Source organism: Megascapheus bottae, chromosome 32 (assembly GCF_031878675.1).
Source record: "Megascapheus bottae isolate mThoBot1 chromosome 32, mThoBot2.hap1, whole genome shotgun sequence".
Taxonomy (NCBI): domain Eukaryota; kingdom Metazoa; phylum Chordata; class Mammalia; order Rodentia; family Geomyidae; genus Megascapheus; species Megascapheus bottae.
Genome location: NC_143540.1, coordinates 2,665,327 through 2,684,485, shown reverse-complemented (window position 1 = coordinate 2,684,485; position 19,159 = coordinate 2,665,327). Strand labels below are relative to the sequence as shown.

At 48.7% G+C, this 19,159-nt stretch overlaps 1 protein-coding gene across 1 annotated transcript in view; it reads left to right on the top strand.

Moving 5' to 3' along the window:
* Positions 1-7,967: 7,967 nt before the first annotated feature.
* Positions 7,968-19,159, top strand: part of Zbtb38 (zinc finger and BTB domain containing 38) — a 55,316-nt gene continuing 44,124 nt past the window's right edge. The window contains exons 1-3 of the mRNA XM_090323150.1: positions 7,968-8,139; positions 17,698-17,843; positions 18,902-18,980. The gene's annotated coding sequence lies outside the window, so the exon portion shown is untranslated. The remainder of the gene's footprint in view (positions 8,140-17,697; positions 17,844-18,901; positions 18,981-19,159) is intronic.

Here is a 19,159-nt window from a genome sequence, read left to right as displayed (position 1 = left end):
CTGTGGACCACTGGAAGCCAAGCGCAGGCACACGTCCTGCTGTGGGCCTGAACTGGGAGGTACAACTCCTCCAGCATGCATTTTTCCCTCTGGGGTTGCAAAGAGCTCAAGCGAGCTGAGTTCTGTGTTTGCCCCCAACGTTTAATAGAAACATCCCAAGTACTGTGGAGGGGGCCCCATCCCTTTACACATCTTCCCTTACTAGCTATGTAATTTCTTTATGCTTTAGTTAGAACTGTCCGTTCGGAGAGGCTGCTGGCCACAGGGTTCAGCTGAAGGGTGGGAGTCTGGAGCAACCTAGGACATGCTGGCCTCGAAGTGGTCAGCTCTTCTCTCCACCTGTGCCATTAATGTAGCACACTCTCTGTCCAGATGCTCAGAAATGGTAAACTGGAGTCGGTGGCAGGGCCTCTCTCCTGAAGCCAACATAGCTGCTGTCCACTGCCTCGGGCGCACTGTGTGCATCCTTTCCTTGCAGATCTCCCACCCAGCAACCCCTCCACACCGAGGGGTGACAGGTCTTCAGACCTGGACAGGGCCACAGGCGCGCAGAAAAGAAGTACGCATGCGTGAGAGAGAGTCCGGGGTAAACTACAACTCCCAGGAGCCTCTTGGCTAGGACTCCATTTCCCAGAACGCCTCCCTCGCCGGGCGGAACTACCTACGTTTTCGAAAGTGAAAGGTCGCGGGAGAAGAGTGTCCCCGTCCCCCCCCCCCCCCCGCCGTCCCCCCGCCCCCCCACACCCCGTTTCTTCCTTCTCGAAGTTTCTGCCTCCAGGGGCCGTCCGTGAGTCAGGGAAAGCCCAGCGTTTGCTGGGCCTGGGGGCCAAGCCGGGGTTCCTTGGCTTCTTGAGGCTGCGGGCCGGGCCGGCTGAGGTAGGGGCCGCGGCCGGGAGGGGGCGGCCTGGGCCTCACCCCCGACGCCGGTCTCCGCGGGCCCATCCTCCCCGCAACGAGGGGCAGCCGGGGCGGGGTGGGGGGGGCTGTGGAGGGGCTGAGCCACCCCTGGGAGGCCGCGTCGGGAGCGAGGGACGCTCACCACCCAGCTCACTACCCCAGCTCACCACCCCACACCCCAGCTCACCACCCCAGCTCACCACCCCACACCCCAGCTCACCACCCAGCTCACCACCCCACACCCCAGCTCACCACCCAGCTCACCACCCCACACCCCAGCTCACCACCCAGCTCACCACCCCACACCCCAGCTCACCATCCAGCTCACCACCGCAGCTCAACACCTCAGCTCACCACCCCACACCCCAGCTCACCACCCAGCTCACCACCCCACACCCCAGCTCACCACCCAGCTCAACACCTCAGCTCACCACCCCACACCCCAGCTCACCACCCAGCTCACCACCCCACACCCCAGCTCACCACCCAGCTCAACACCTCAGCTCACCACCCCACACCCCAGCTCACCACCCCACACCCCAGCTCACCACCCAGCTCACCACCCAGCTCACCACCCCACACCCCAGCTCACCACCCAGCTCACCACCCCACACCCCAGCTCACCACCCAGCTCACCACCCCACACCCCAGCTCACCACCCAGCTCAACACCTCAGCTCACCACCCCACACCCCAGCTCACCACCCCACACCCCAGCTCACCACCCAGCTCACCACCCAGCTCACCACCCCACACCCCAGCTCACCACCCAGCTCACCACCCCACACCCCAGCTCACCACCCAGCTCACCACCCCACACCCCAGCTCACCACCCAGCTCACCACCGCAGCTCAACACCTCAGCTCACCACCCAGCTCACCACCCCACACCCCAGCTCACCACCCAGCTCACCACCGCAGCTCAACACCTCAGCTCACCACCCCACACCCCAGCTCACCACCCCTGTTCACCACCGCAGCTCACCACCCCAGCTCACCACCCCACACCCCAGCTCACCACCCAGCTCACCACCCCACACCCCAGCTCACCACCCAGCTCACCACCCCACACCCCAGCTCACCACCCAGCTCACCACCCCACACCCCAGCTCACCACCCAGCTCACCACCAGCTCACCACCCAGCTCACCACCCCAGCCCACCACCCCAGCTCACCACCCAGCTCACCACCCAGCTCACCACCCAGCTCACCACCCGAGCTCACCACCCGAGCTCACCACCCCAGCTCACCACCCAGCTCACCACCCGAGCTCACCACCCAGCTCACCACCCCAGTTCACCACCCCAGCTCACCACCCCAGCTCACCACCCAGCTCACCACCCCAGCTCACCACCCAGCTCACCACCCAGCTCACCACCCCAGCTCACCACCCAGCTCACCACCCCACCTCACCACCCCACCTCACTACCCCACCTCACTACCCCACCACCCCACCTCACCACCCAGCTCACTACCTCAGCCTCCTTTCGAGGCCGGTAAATGCTGGTCCTGCCCAGCTGGCCCTGTAGACGTCTCCGAAGACCCTTTCAGGAAATCCACAAGGTCAAAACTGCACAGTCAATACTATTTGCTTTTTTTTTTTAAAAAAAACTGCGATGACATTTGCATTTCGAACATGAACAAAGCGAGTTTTTCACTTAAAGGGAAATGGTTGACTTTGTTTAATGTTCACAAGAATGTCAACCTTCAAGGAAAAAAAATGGAATTTTGAGAAATTCATCTTCCAATGTGAATTTCACAGTTTCCCAATTCTTAATTTTTTTTTCCTGATGAGGTTAATGGTGGTATGTTTCCAGATGGGATTTTTAATTTGATGAATGCACCAACACAGAGAGAGGGAACCTTTGTTCTGCCAAAGGCCATTTGGATATTTACAACATCATTTGAAGACCATAGAAAATTATTGGTAAGAATAGGCAACGAAAGCATATGTGTCTTTTCCGTCATGCTAGAAGCATGTCCCTTTAGGAGCAAGTTCTTTTTGCACAGTCCACAATCAAGGAGAGGAAACTAGACTCCTCTCTCTCCACCTCTTTCCTCCTAGCTCTCCCTCCTCTCTTCTCTCCCTCTCTGTCTCTCTTCCCTTCTTCCCTCCCTCTTCCCCTCCCTCCTCTTTCTTTGCTCTCTTTCTCTTACTCCCCCTCTCTTTCATGGTTGTCTTAGGGCTTGAATCCAAAGCCTGCTCACTGAGGGTCTTGATTACAGCCCCCAGGAAGGTCTGCTTCCAAGATAGCTCACAAACCTGGCTGTTGGCAGGAACCCCCCCCCCACCCCCACACACATACGCAATTCCTCACCATATGGACCTTTCATATTGAATAAAATTCTTTAAAATGTTTCTTTTAAACATTTCTGCAGATTTTTTCAGTGGGTCAACGTCTTAAAATGCCTAATGGCATTATAAAGAATACTACACACTACACAGTATTCCTTTGTTTGTTTTTGTTTTTGCCAGTCCTGGAGCTTCAACTCAGGGCCTGGGCACTGTCCTTGAGCTTTCTCAAGGCTAGCGTGCTACCACTGTGCTGATACCACAGTATCAGTACCACTTCTGGCTTTTTCTGTGTATGTGGTACCAAGGAGTTGAAGTAAGGGCTTTGTGAATGCTAGGCAAGCACTCTACCATTAGGCCATGCTCCCAGCTGCATACTCAGCATTTTTTAATTTTATTTTTATTTTTTGGTCAGTCCTGGGCTTCAACTTGGGGGCTGGGCATCGTCTTTGAGCACTTTTGCTCAAGGCTAGGGCTCTACCACTTGAGTCACAGCACCACTTCCAGCTTTTTTTTTTTTTAACTGTATTTTTTTTGTCTTTTCTTTTTTGGGTACTGAGGATCAAATCCAGGACATTGCATTTGCTAGGTGAGCGCTTTACCACTGAGCTACATGAGGAACCCAGGGCTTTGTGCATGCTAGGCAAGTACTCTATCACTAGGTCATGTTCCTGACCCACACAGTATTCTTTAAGGGACAGTCTCGACCCTATTTATTAAAAGTCATGGGATGTGGACAGGGGCAGATATCCACAAGATTTATAAAAGGTAAAAAAAACAAAGAAAACCTGAGTCCAACTACCTAAGTAAAGCATACATGAGCCAGTTGACTAATAAGTATCTGAAAAGTTTGTTTTACTAACAGGACACTAGAGAATAAAGCAGTGTGATGTTTAGTTTTTAAAGCGCCTTGCACCGTGGCTTTGGTGAGGAATACTCTTCGTGGAGTTCAGTGTTGGGGTGGATGTAAATTGTCACAGCACGTATGGCTGTAGCACTCGTTATTTAGAGGCACATGTCTTCCTGAGACGTTGCGGGGCTGAAGAAGTGTATGAGGGCTAGATCCATTAGAAGTGACTAAAGAAACTTGCTAGGGGGTGGGGGGTGGGCAGGTAGAGAAAGGTTGAAGCCCTGCTGAGACTACTAAGGTCAATGCAAACAAATGGCTTTCAGTGCAGTGACCCGAGGCCCCAGCCCAGTACCCAGCGGGGACCTGTTAGATTGAGCAAGACCCCTGTGCCACAGTGAAGTTCGTTAGCAAACAGGATACACTGAGTTTTCCCAGTGCTAACCATGCCTGGCAAAGTTCTCTTCCTTCCTGTCCTCGTGGCGCAGTTAGAACTTCCTGGTTTGCTTCTGAAAAGCAGCCTTAGTCTGAAGACCTGTGCTGGCCTCAATGGTTTCAGACTTTTTCCTTGTGATCCTAAGATACAAAGTAGATAATTCAGCTGTTATTGAGAGAGACTTTCTTTCTCTCCCTCTCCCTCTCTCTGTTAAAACTTAGGAAGCCTCCCCCAGTTCTGAGACGGGAGTGGGGCACAGGCCACAGCCTCTCCCTCTTTTCTTTTGGGCATTCCTTCACAGGAAACAGAGGGCCCAGGCTCACTGGCTTTCTCTGTGGTTCATTGCAGTTTCCCATAGAGCGAATCACAGGGCAGCCAGAGAGCAAGAGTCTGGCAGGGCAGGCATGTTACAGACAAAAGGAATTGAGTCTCTCAGAATTCGGATGTTGAAGCCCCAAAGCCCAGTCTTTCACAGCATTACTCCATTTTGAAGTAAAGCCTTCAGAGGCCTAACATGAGGCCATGAGGGCAGGTCCTAATCCAGTACAGCTGGTCTCCTTGTAAGAAGATGAAATGTGGACATACACAAAAGATGTACTGGGCCGGGAGTTTGGCCTAGTGGTAGAGTGCTTGCCTAGCATGCACGAAGACCCGGGTTCAATTCCTCAGTACCACATACATAGAAAAAAGCCAGAAATGGTGCTGAGGCTCAAGTGGTAGAGCTCTAGCCTTGAGAAAGTCCAAGGACAGTGCTCAGGCCCTGAGCTCAAGCCCATGACTGGCAAAAAAAAAAAAAAAACGATGTACCAAGGATGGAGAGCCAAAGACAGAGGAGAGGCCTCAGAGGAAGTAAATCCGCTACTGCCTTGACTTTGGAAGACCAACCTTTAAATATAGTTACTCCTGACACACTCTGCTGATCATTTTCACTTCTTGTTCAGGAAATGGGACACCATTAGCTCTTACACCATCCTGAAAGATCCCCAGGGTTGAGTGAATTGATTTAAAGGTGGGTGGTGGAATAAATTGATTTAAAGGTGCATGTGGAGGGAGGTTGAGTAAATTGATTTAAAGGTGGGTGTCAGGTCAACCAGCCTGGGTCTTTTGTTACCAGATCTTGTAACTCTGCTCAAGTGTTTAGTCCTGGGCATTATAGATTCTGACATTTTCATACTGCTTCTGGGTAATGAATTCATTGGCTAGCAAGAAGATAAACAGAGTATGGCTGGCTCACACCTGTAATCTAAGCTACTCTGGAGGCTGAGATCTGAGGATCGTGGTTCAAAGCCAGCCCGGGCAGGAATGCCCATGAGACTCTTTATCTCCAATTAACTACCAGAGGGCCTAAAGTGAAGCTGTAGTTCACAAAGTGTTAGAGCACTAGCCTTGAGCAAAAAAGAAGCTTAGGGACAGTGCCCCGGTCCTGAGTTCAAGCCCTAGGACCAACACCACCAAACCGAAAAACAAGAAGACATACTCATGGTAGCAACAGAGAGTTTTGAAGAGCCAAGTGTAACCAGGACAATCCCACCTTGGGAACATTTGTTTTATTTGTTGATAGTAGGATTTGAACTCAGGACCTTAGCTCAGCTTACTTACTGAGCTGGTGCTCTGTTACTTAAACCATGCCTCAGCTAGTGTTTTTTGCTGGTTAATTGGAGATGAATGCTCATGGACTTTTCTGCCTGGGCTGGCTTCAGACTATGATCCTCTGGATCTCGGCCTCCTAGAAGCTAGATTTACAGAACTCACGGAGACAGTCATCTCCCAGGAAGCGCTTTCCCTCACTTTCCAGTGGATTTACTCTGCTCTGAGGTCCCTGGGAAACCTGCATCAGAACCCCAAACCTGAGCCAGGAGTTTGGCCTAGTGGTTGCCTAGCATGTATGAAGACCCAGGTTTAATTCCTCAGTACCACTTATACAGAAAAAGCTGGAAGTGGTATTATGGCTCAAATGGTATAGAGTGCCAGCCTTGAGAAAGACCAAGTACAGTGCTCAGGCCCTGAGTTCAAGCTCCAGGACTGGCAAAAAAAAAAAAAAACCCTGAACCTATAGTAACTTAACCTGTTGTTTATGATCTTTCACTTCCCAACCAGAGCTTCAAAAGGAAAGGAATTATTTCTTCTCTGTCAATTTGTCTTAAACAGTGTCTAGGCCACAGTAGCTGCTGTTAAAAAAAAAATCCCAGAACAATGATTTCTTCTAGTGTCTTTTCTGTGGAAATTCCTTCCAGATGGACCAAAAGGGCTGTCTGTTACCCCCAGGGCTGGAGGCAGTATTACAGTCTGCATCTGGATTGGTTCCCAAAGGCTCATGGGTAGGGGGCTGGGCCCCAGCCTTTTGGGGCTGGGGCTAGGGATCTAGTGGGGAAAGCAGCCCATCAGGAATCTACCCCTGTGCTGTTTTGCCTTCCATAGTCCAGGCACAAAGTGACCATGGCCTGGAACTTCAAGTCCAAATCAATGCATTAATTTATTCTCCTTTAAATGAATTGCCTCAGGCTTTTATTTAGCTTTTTTTTTTTCATGGTAACGGGAAGCTGAATAACAGAAGTTGTAATCAGTATTCCTCCTTAGACTTTTCCAGACTCTTAAGGGACAGTCACCCTCACAAGCCAGTGGTTTCTGGAGTGTGCTTCTGTTCTGTCTGATTTTATCTACAAAGAGGCCCCTTACCCTTACTACCTAAATCAATTCCTAAACCAGAATCTGGAATGCCTGATCTCTGGGAGTGTCAGCAACATGCATCCTGTAGGTTATGGTGTTTCTGGACTGCATCCCCCAGCCCCCACTCAGGACGTTTAACCCATCTCATTTTTGGCTTTTCATACCTCTGTCCACAGACTCTAGATCCGCCAAACTACCACAGACTAGACGGTGAGCCCAGTTCTGCCAGGCTACCTTAGGTAACTGAGTAGGGCCAGGTAGACTGGAAACTTGGAGGTGAAAAGTCAGAGCCAGGTTTCCACATTGCTTTTCCCTTTGCATACTCTTTTACCTAAATAGCAACCATCACTCAGCGAGTCTAGCATACTGAGACATTGTAAGTCCTTTGAGAGTCCAGAACAGTGGTGCTTAGCCGGTATTTGGGAGTTGGTGTTATGTAAAGTCAGATGGATGTGTGGGCACTTGGGTGACGAACACACTTTACACGGGTACTGCACACACTCCTGGTCCCCACAGTCTGGTCCCATTCTCCTTGTGATCCATCTTTCTGCCCAGCCACCTGCCCTTACTTATTTGCCTCCAGTGCCCTAGCTTTGCAGACTTAGCTTCTTATTAACTAAACCGTTGCACCACTCGCTCTTGTAGCCTTAAATTAATTTGGGTTAATTCTTAACTGTTTCCCTTCTGTACATTTGCCGGGCAATGGTTGGCCTTTATCTGATTTTCCCCAATTTCCTGTGCATTTGTGGTTTTTCTACGGGAGCTCTCAAGCTGGGGCCTCCAGCCAGGCGGCTGCACCATGTGAATATGAGCATTTTACTTTTTCTAGGAGACTTTTGCTGTCCGGAATCTCATCCAGCTGACACCCATGCAGACACTCCTGTCCAGGCTCACTAATGCCAGACAAGGAGCAGCACCCACCCAGAGTCAGTTTTTTGGGGAAAGAAGAACTGTTGATGATAACAGTCAGAGCCCCCAAAGAAGACTACAGCAAGCCAAAGGTTGGTGACATACTCTTCCGCCTGTTCAGGAACAGCTAGTTGTCCAGGGCGGCTCATTTCCCATGAATTCCTTGAACAAGAAAAGAGGGGAGGGTTTTTAGTTGGTAGACCAAACTTCCTGGAGACCAAGAGTTTTATCTGTCATTGACAGGGGTTGACTAATGCCTGATGAAGGGATGGGGAGAAAGAAAGGAAAGAGGGCATGAATGGAAAGAATTGTGCTGATAAAAGCTAGTGTTCTCCACACATCTGTGTGCTGTCACTAAAACCTGGAATCCAGAAAGCAATTCCAGTCACTTTGCATAGTGAGCTAGTACGAGAAAGCAGAATAACATCAAAAAATGTCCTCTTTGGAAATGACGTACAAGCGAGAGTGCTCGTAATTCAAGACCAATCCAAAGCCCCGTACACCTAACAGCCATTTCTTCTGCTCTGTGTCACTTATTAAGAGTGAATTAGAGGGGCCGGGAGTTTGGCCTAATCGTAGTGATTACCTAGCACGCATGAAGACCTGGGTTCGATTCCTTGGTACCACATACATAGAAAAAAGCTGGAAGTGGTGCAGTGGCTCAAGTGGTAGAGTGCTAGCCTTGAGAAAGCCCAAGGACAGTTCCTAGACCCTATCTAGGACTGGCCAAAAAAAAAAAAATGAATTGGAGCTGGGCTGGTGGCTCATACCTGTCATCTTAGCTGCTCAGGAAGCTGCGATCTGAGGATCACAGCAAACTGGTTATGCAGGTGAGAGAACTGAATAGACAGTTCTGTTTGGTGGGCAGTAAGGGTCATCTCATCAGATCCAGGGTGCAGAGAAAATTTTCTAGTATCTCAGCTTCCTGCTGTTGAGAGAGATTAGCCCCATGGTAATTCAGCCCGCCCCATGCTCAGAAGCACGGGGAAAGGAAAACATATCAGTGCAGGAGGATGAAAACGTTAAAAGAATAAATGTTTTAAGTTTCAGTCATTTGTTTGAGATCATACAGCTATGTAATTCAGACCCAGCAAGCCAACTTTGAATGAAATGAATGTTGTAACAGTGGCGACGGAGAGTGAAATAGATGTCATTTTTATAAACTCTTTAAGATGAGGTATACTATTTCTTTCGCAACCCAGATAGCAACATACTTAAAATCTCTAAGGTCAGATTCAGGAGGCTGAGATCTGAGGATCGCAGTTCAGAGCTAGCCTGGGCAGGAATGTCTGTGAGACTCTAATCTGAAGTGCTATTAGGTAGAGTGCTATCCTTGAGCGAAAAGAGCTTGGGGACAGCACCCAGGCCCAAGACTGGCAAAAACAAAAACAAACAAGAAGGCTTTTAATGTTAGGAAAACTCCCTGAGATTTCATGTTACCTTATGTAGGGGTAAGTACAATACATCCTAGGCACATCTCCAAAGCAAATCTGTTGAAACCTCCCCTTTCCTATTAGCATTTCCAAGATTGCACTAAAGAAACTTTCGTGAGTGCAAGGGTTCCCGCGGGTGATGGAAACAAGCACAACTGTGTTTAAAAACCAAGCAAACAGTAATGTAGATGGGTAGTGACTGGCAAAAAGCATACCCACATAGCTGGGCATGGTGGCACATACCTGTAGTACTAGCTACAAGGAAGGTGGCAATGAGGGGGATTACAGTTTTGCCAAGGCAGATCAAACAAACTATGAATCCTCATCTCATGCACCCACATCATGCTAAGTACTCAGGAAGCATAAATAGGAAGATCATAGTTCAGGCTGGCTCAGGCATAAAAGCGAGCCCTAAAAGAGCTAAAGCAAAAGGGGCTAGGGGCAAGGCCACGTAATAGGGCACCGCCCATCTAGGCCCAAGGCCCTGAGTTCGAATCCCATTCTGCAAAACAAAACAAAAAGAATATATAGCCAGGCAGGGTAGCTCACACCTGTAATCCTAGCTACCCAGGAGACTGAGATCTGAGGATCAAGGTTCAAAGCCAGCCCATGCACAAAAGGACCTGAGACTCTTATGTTCAATTAACCCCTAGAAAACAGAAAGTGGGGCTTAGCTCAAGGGTAGGGCAGTAGCCTTGAGCTGAAGAGCTTGGGGACAACGCCCAGGCCCATGGGTAGGGCGGTAGCCTTGAACTGAAGAGCTCAGGGACAGTGCCCAGGCTGAGTTCAGGTCCCATCACCAACAAAAAAAAAAGAAAGAAAGAAAAACGGAAAGAATATATAGGCCTTAGCCACTGTGGATTTTTCTCCCTGAAGTTACACAATGACTGAAGCTTTTCGTGTGCAAAAACTTTCACCTGGAACATGATGCCAGCAAGCGAATGGGGTTTCCAAACCAGAGCCAGTGGTTATTTCTACCTACCTTTGACCACTGGTTGTGCTTTTTATCACAGGGTTATTTTCCTTCAAATAAAAAAAAATAGATTTTAAATACATTTGAAAGGAAATTGTGTCCTGACAGTCATCCCTCATAGTCATTCTTTGGAAAACCAGTTTAGTAGCAAACTAATACCGAGACTATTTGAAAATGAGTTCTGTGAGACAGAGACAGGGCAGAAACTCAGAAACTCCCCCATGGGAAAACATGGGGGAAATCCTACGCTCAGATTACGGTTTGCTCTTTGTGACTTTATTTAAGAAGCAAGTTAATGTTTACATGACATTGGACTTCAAAGTGCAGGCAATAAGGAGGGAGGGAGAGAGAGTGAGAGAAAGAAGAGAGAAAAAACCGGTTATATGTGTTTTCTCCTTGCTCCTCCTCACCTGTGGAGAGACAGTGTGAGTGTTTGTGTGTGTGTGTGTGTGTGTGTGTGTGTGTGTGTGTGTGTGTGTGTGTATGTGTTGGAGCGGGGACCAAAGTAAGGGGACAGCTTTCTTATCAGGGTGCAAGAATGTTTTTATAATCAAATTATAAAACTTGATTATGCTATGATACGTGCACTCATATGGCAGTTATTCTTGGAGTTTCAGAGTGTTTATTTTTTGTGTGCTCGACCTGGAGCTTGAACTCATGGCCTAGAAACTGTCCCTGAATTTGTGTTGCTCAAGGCTAGTGCGCTGCCATTCGAGCCATTGTTCTACTTCTTGCCTTGGTTTCTACCTAGCTATGGGGATCCCATTCCAGGTTTTTCCCTATGCCCCTCCTTGGCTGTCTATGCTACACCCAAACTCTCCTTGGGAAGTCCTCAGAGTCTAGCCAAGCCTGGAGGGGGGGGCATGCTTCAGTTCTTCTTCCTAGTGGTCTCTGGAGCCCCTCCTCCCAATTTGCCCCCTCCCCCCTCCCAACCAGGCTTAACTCTAGCATTGCATTCATTCACTCATACATTGGCTAAATGTTAATACTGTAACGGTGAACAAAAGAGAAATACCCATGTTTTCTCAGACCTTACCTTTCTTTTCGTACATGGTCTTTGATTTTCGGGTCTTTGCTCTCCGAAGACCACAAGAACTGTCCACGTAGGCAGCATGTATTCAGCAGAGGCTCTTCACAGAGGGCTCGGCCCCTGCCAGTGGTCACACAAGACAGCAAGAAACCCGAAGCTGGTGTGGAGATTCTGGACTTCTGTCCTTCATGCCACCCAGTGACAGGAAGGAGAGAGATGTCTTTACCATGCTAAGGAAGAGAACCAGTGCCCACTTTATCCCAGGCCTGCCTTAAGTCCTTCTACAACGTAGTGCATTTATCTGGTTTTGTTTTTCTCTTTTTCTTCATTTCTTTTGTTGTTGTTTGGTTTTGGTGTTAGGACCTCAAATATACTAGGCAGGTGCTTTGCCACTGAGACTCACCCCACCCAAGCCCTGTGAGTGGCATGTGGGTCATGATACGCTACTGGATGTCCTTCCTTGAGGGTCTTCACTTGCCTCTGGATGAAAGAACGCTTCCATAATCCGAATATTTTACGTGTTGGCTTTTATTATTTAATGTTAGGAGCCAAGCAATGGATGAAGCACAGTTATCTTTCTGGAGTGGATTATGATAGACATATTGGTGGCTGTGTAAGGCTGGTGCTGAGGGGCTGTGCCCAGGTTGAGGAAGTAGGTGGAGAACAAACATGGCAGACACACAACGCAGCTCATTTCCTTGTTGTACAAAAGTGCAGGTCAGAAGATGCTGGATTCTACAGATGTGTCAAGAGCCCGCTGGGCATGGCGGTGCAGGCCTCTACCTCCCAGCACTTGGGAGGCAGAGGCGGGAGGATCGTCACAAGTTCAAGGCCACCCTGTACCACTTTGCTTACAACCACCAGAATGGACAGGGAGAGCTGGAGGCTTACAGAGTTTCCCCCATAGTCAGTGGCTTCGGGGCTCCCGCACATCCCAGAAACCCAGGGTGCTGGATCCCTTACAGGAAATGGTGTTGCAGTTGAGCCTCTGTATACTCTAAATCACCTCTTGGTGGCTTATACACCAATACAATGTAAATGCTACTGTACTGTGTTGTTTAGGAAGTGGCGACAAGAAAAAGAAATGCCTCTTATGATGCAGATGCTATGTGTTTTGAGTCTTTCTGATTCTCCGTGGGTCTGGAGGGCCAACTGTACTAAAATGTCTGTTCCTTTTCCTTTCACTGTATAGCAGTTAGAAGGTACGGTCTGAGTTTTTCCATCAGAACAGCTAGCTGGGTAGACAAGCAGAATAAGGAAGCATCTGTCCTGGAGAAAAGAGGCAACCAGTACCCGACTGCTCTGAGAGTCCCACTGTCTGATGGATATGGTGATGGCGCGTCCTTGCCAAAAAGGAGTCTTCTGGGAAAGCCAGTGAGTCAGGGCCTCTGGGAGTCTTGGCTGGGTGACTTGCAATGAATCGCCAGGCTTCCCAGGGACTGGATGGAGATGAGGCAGCTACTGTCAGCAGTCCAGAAGCTCACGACCCTTTGGGGAGCCAGCTGACCTCAGGGAAGTGTGTCGCCGACGCCTCCTTGGCTGGCCTTAGCCCTTTGTACAAGTCCATGTCCGACAGCAAGTCTTGATGTCTCGCTTTTTGTTCTTCCTTGTCTTTCTCTTCCTAGTGGGATTTTTTTTTTCCTCCCCTAAGTTAAGTCTTTGAGGATTCTCAGTGGTCTTGAAGTGAGCTGAAGTTCCCTCAACTGCCATTTGCATTCCGACTCCTTCCTGTTGTCCCGTCGGTAACTTCCTATCACTCAGCCTCCTGGGCACAGTGCACCCAGCACAGACATCTCTACCCAGGCTCTGTGTTCTCCTCTCTTCTGGGGGCACCCCACCCTCCCCAACCTCAGACCTCACTTTTCTTCTTTTGTGTCAATCTTCTTGTATCTCTGAAAGCAGCACCGTGGACTCTCAAAGGCCTCCCAGGAGATAGGGACAGTGCCACAGACTGAACTTTGTGTAGAGACATGTGACCAGGAGGCAAGGACACTGTTGTCTCTACTGACACAACATGTCGGAAACATATTATCCCATAACATCAGTTAGCTATGAGACAATTCCTTAATTAAAGGTTATGGCTGCTGACCCATTATTTATAATATTGTGCTTTTTTATCTATTGATCTATTGAAGTCATATTCACTTTCCAGTAAAGTTTTAAAATGCCTGGATGTTATCACTGCTTGTAATTTCCACCATCCCAAGCTTCAAAACAATGGCTTAATTTTACTTAGCATGTTCACATGATAATTGTAATGGAAATAGTGCCTTATAAGCCAACTGATAGGTATAGTACTTTTTGTTTTTGTTTTTCATTTGTCGGTCGTGGGTCTTGAACTCTGGGCTTGGGCGTTGTCCCCCTTGAGCCATAGTGCTACTTCCGGTTTTCTGGTGGTTAATTGGAGATAAGAGTCTCATGGACTTTAGTGCCAGAGCTGGGTTTGAACCGCGATCCTCAGATCTCAGCCTCCTGAGTAGCTAGGATAACAGGTGTGAGCCACTGCGCCCAGCAATAGCTATGGTTTATAATAAACTACTTCTGTATTTTTAAAAGAAATAGCCTACATTCATAATTATTAGTTTTTGTGTGTGAATGTATGCATGTGTGCCAGGCCTGTGACTTGAACTCAGGGCCTGGGTGCTATCTCTGACCTTCTTTTGCTCAAGGCTAGCCTACTACTACTTGAGCCACTTGGTAGTTTCTTGGAGATAAGAGTCTCATGGGCGGGGCCAGGAGTTTGGCCTAGTGGTTAAAGTGCTTGCCCAGCATGCACAAAGACCCAGATTTGATTCCTCGGTACCACATACATACAAAAAAAAAAAGCCAGAAGTGGTGCTGAGGCTCAAGTGGTAGAGCTCTAGCCTTGAGAAAGTCCAAGGACAGTGCTCAGGCCCTGAGCTCAAGCCCAGGACTGGCAAAAAAAAAAAAAAGAGTTTCATGGGCTTTCCTGCACAGTCTAGCTTTGAACTGTGACCCTCAGCTCTCAGCCTCCTGAGTAGCTGGGTTTATAGGTGTGAGCCACCACACCCAGCTTCACATTCGTTCTTGAGCAAAAATGCATACTGACTTCGTGGCAGAAATACCCTTGAGGAATACCAGAGCAGTGGCTACAGTAAAAAGGAATGATTATACCAACTTTGGAACTTACAAGTCATGTGTCTTTCCCTTGAAATGATTTGTTTTTATCATTATTACTTGCAATGTCTTTTCTGAACATTTGCCTAAAATCTTTTCCACTGTGGATTATAAATTCAAGCGGTTTGTATGTGGAGGGAATGCATTAGTGCACTGTCTTCAGAGGGCAGGGCTCTCAGCAAAAGCAAGTCACATCCTCTACCACCTCCTTTCTTCTACCCCTTCCTCATCTTCCCCAAGCTTAAAGAGCCCAGAATGGTCAGAGGAGCACAGATGTCTTAGAGCTCGGACTTCACACATGGGACTTGGCCCTGTATATCTGTCAGGGATACATGAGTGTCTGATGAAAGATCACAGATTCATAATACAGGCTTGGTTTTTCCTCCCCAAGAAGTGGAGCTGTGGCCAAGTGGTAGAGTGATAGCATTGGGCAAAAAAGTTCAAAGACAGCGCCCAGTCCCTGAGTTTAACCCTGCATGTGTATACACACACACACACACACACACACACACACACACACACACACTGTAAGGTAATGTGGGTTGCCAAATTCAACAAGTAATGTCAAAAGAATCCTCATTTGTGTTGAGAGAACAAAAGGGATGTTTTCAGTTTAGCCAGAAGTCTTGCTGTCTTTGTCAGTCAACGAGATCTAAAGGACCGTGGGTACCCTTCCATTAAACACCACAAGGTTATCATTGTATGTTGATTAACAGAAGGGGTAAGAGAATGGGAAAAAATTCTTTTGCATTTTACTATATTTTTCTTTATGAGTATGTTCTATTTTTGGATTTTAAAAAAGCGGTTTAGTTTTAAAAGACAGCAGGCAGCTTGAACCATTGTAAGATATGACCCAGCAGCGCACATCTTTTCTCCAGCCCCAGCTCTTCTACTTGAGAAGAGTCACACTGGCACAGGAGTTCTACCCTCATGCAGGAGCCTTTCCCATTACCCCCCACCCCAGCACAAAACACCTCCAAGTGAGAGCTGGTGGTCTTGTCCTTAGTTTCCCATGAGCAGGGAGAGGGGGCACATGGCCTCACATGGGTCCGTCACATGGGCCTTGGCCCCAGTGCCGCCTGTCAGTCAGCTTCCACAGGCATTTTCCTCCAGAGCCACTAGAGGGAGCATTGTGACACGCATACAGGCTCAATCTGGACTACTAGTATTTCTAGCTGCTCTGGTTTAGATACATGGTCTTTGATGATGGGGTGAGGACCCTTATGCGGCATGAAGAACTATTTGTCTTGCAACCCAGCAGTGTTTTTTAGATATGATGAGGGAACGCAAAATGCTTTCCACAGCATCAGATGAATCAAACCACTTCAAAATCCCATTGGGGGCCTGGTGCAGTGGCTCACGCCTGCAATCCTAGCTGCTCAGGAGGCTGAGATCTGAGGATCAAGGTTCAAAGCCAGCTCAGGCACAAAAGGATCTGAGACTCTTATCTCCAATTAACCTCTAGAAAACGGGAAATGAGGCTTGGCTCAAGGGTAGGGTGGTATTCTTGAGCTGAAGAGCTCAGGGACAGCGCCCAAGCCTAGTTTAAGCCCCATGATCCCCCCACACACAAAAAATCCCACTGGGGGGCGGGGGTCAGGGAGGGAAAGGTAGGAAGCCTCTGGATCATCTAATGTGAGAAAAATCTAGTTGTCCAGGCTGTGTGGTGTTGGTCTAGTCTCTTAACCTCTCTAGTTGTATATGTAATAGAGTAAGGATACTTCAGCTGAGACTTACTTTAAGTTACTCAGTGAATTAGGTACTTAGAGACCTGGGCCTGAGCCTCTAGCTTCACAGGACATAGCTTCACAAGACTGTTGTGAGAATCGCCACAGAGGAGCTATCCGCCCAAAACTGCCCTTTCCTTTGAAATGGTAAAAACTTGGCACCTCTCTGTGAATGGGTAAAGACAGCGGGGTGAAAGGCTCCTAGAGAAAAGCTCTAAGGCTCACCTATTGTCTCTGAGGTCACCTATTGTCCCTAATTTAGGGTAGGCTCAAAGACATCTCCATATTTTAGAATACTAAGTAACACCCGCTTGGCTGCAGAAACATTGCCTAAGGGGGAGGGGAGGCTGCTAACTGACCACGTGTATTTCCCCCTCCCCTGCCGCAAAGGCAGCAGGTAACAACTGCCTTTTTAAGTCTTTAACTCCTCTTTTCTGCATAGAAAGCAAAGAATCTCTCTCCTCTCCCCTCTCTCTCTCTCTCTCTCTCTCTCTCTCTCTCTCTCTCTCTCTCTCTCTCTCCCTCCCTCCCTCCCCCCCTCCCCACTTTCACCTTGCCATACTAAAATAAGTCCTCACTAAATAACTTCCACCTTGTAGGGCTTACTTAGGGTGAGACACCTAGAGATGCTTTTCACACGTGGATCTCAAGGGCCTGCGGTTTCCCATGGAAACTAGGAAGCTGTGGGAAGCCTGGGCCACAGACACTCAAGCGAGCAGACAGCTGAAGCCTAGGGCCAGCTCAGGCACGGCCCAGGGTCCACAAGCAGGAATCCATCTTCCCACATCTCTAGACATACCACTGAGGCCTGCACCCTGTGAAGAAGACAGATGATAGAGAGGAAGTGAGAGGTCCCCCAGAGGAACCCCTCTTCTCCCTGCTTCTGTCTCCCAGAGGGCGGGCCTTCCTGTGGGCTGTGTCCCTGGGGAGGCCTTGGTGAAGCTGTCTGGGACTGTTCCGGAAGTAGGACAGGCTGGTCGGGGAGGGGAGGCTGCAGGAATGTTCTCCTGGCCGGCTGCTGGGTGCTGTGAGCATGCCTAGGGGAGAGGAGGGCCTCTGGACATCAAAGGTTCCTTTTGTCCCTTTGCTAGTGGCAGGGCCGCCCTGCACTGGCAGTGACTCAGGCCTGGCCCTGACGTCACCCAGCGCCCAGCCACTGGCCTCCCTCTGCAGCCAGGAAACTGGCTGGGGAGTGGCCCTCGCAGCTGCAGCTCATCTCAAAATAAGGAGGCCACTGGCAATCCTCTCCTCCATCTACCCACAGTACACCTTGCTTGGCTTTTTCTTCTTTTTTTTTTTTTTTAAGCCTGGAGGAAGGTTTGACTTGTATATCAACTCTCCTAATGTAGGAAGCCTGCATGAGTGACATCACTAGAAAACTATGTGGAACTGATGTTGACCTGAAGTGAAGGACCCAGAGCAAGAAGGCACCTGTGACTCCTGGGCCCAGGGAGTTGGCAGTGTTTGGGCTGCAGAGGACCCAGCATCTTCTCGAGTAAGTGCAGGCCTGCCTGTGGCCTCTCGCTGCGGCCCATACTGTGGTGTCATCTTGCTCCCTAACACAAGGCCCACAGGCCCAGGCCAGAGGCGGAGGTGGGGGTGGGGGGGGGATTACCTGGGAAGACACTCTACAAATTCTTCCTTAAAGGGACCTGATCTCCAAAGGACCAGTACCAACACACACACACACACACACACACACACACACACACACACGGATACTCAGGCTGAAGCCATGGGGGAAGTGGCCCACTGGTGCCTTTTCCTGTCAACCCTCCCGTTTGTCTCCTCTTTGTCTTCCTGGACTAGTACACTGTTGCCAACTGCCAGAACGTTTGCTCCCCATTCTGGACATTTGCTTCCTGTAACTTCTACAGAGCAACCAGACGTAAACATAAACCCTGCTCTAGACAGCGTCTCAACTAGTCTAACATAGCACCCCATGCCATCAGATGGTATTTTCCCACTTGCTCTGATAAGAGATGGCAGCCCTGATAGGCAGGTTCCCCAGGGCCTGTCCTGTTCCTGTGGTGGCAGCAGTATCATGATCTTACCCCCTCTCCAGAGGGCTGCCTGGCACTGCAGTGTCCGCCATGACACTGTGTACCAAGGTACATCAGAATGTCTCCCTCAGCTTCAGCTAAAAGCTCTGAAGGCCTTGCCAAATCCATCATGTACAGCTTGGGGACCCTTCCTTGAGAAATTTAAGTTCCCATAAAAACAGTATTTTTAACATGTGCATAAGGACTGCAAGGCACAAAAATTAAAGAAGAAATAACCCTGATTGTTCCGACTTCTGAAGTGACACGCTGAGTAAGTCTAGTTTTTTGTATAGATTGCTTAGTAGAGTATATCTGTTCTTCACAGATTCTGAATTGAAATGACAGAGGGCCTATTTTAAGAGAATTTAAGAAAATGATATGGAAGTTTTTCATTTACTGGAAAGTAGTGGTAAATTTGTGACCTAAAATGCTTTGAAATGAACTATACTCTCTAATACATGGCTTTGTAGGTCTTAGGTTTTATTGCTGTTCCTTTTTTTTTTTTTAATAGATTGGGGTGTTTTCAAGTGAGGCTTTGCCATCCTGCTACCCTTCTTGCTGCAAGATTGGAGTGCTGTGACCACAAATGTGTGAGTGCTATTTTCCACTTCCATTTTATGTCTAATTCAACTTATTTGTTTTGGAGTCAGATTTGAAAGAAAATGGAAAAGGGCACAGAGACTTCTACATAGAATAGTAACAACTGCTTGAAAGAGAATGTGTGTGGCCAGGCATGATAGTTCCCACCTATAATCCCGACTACTCAGAA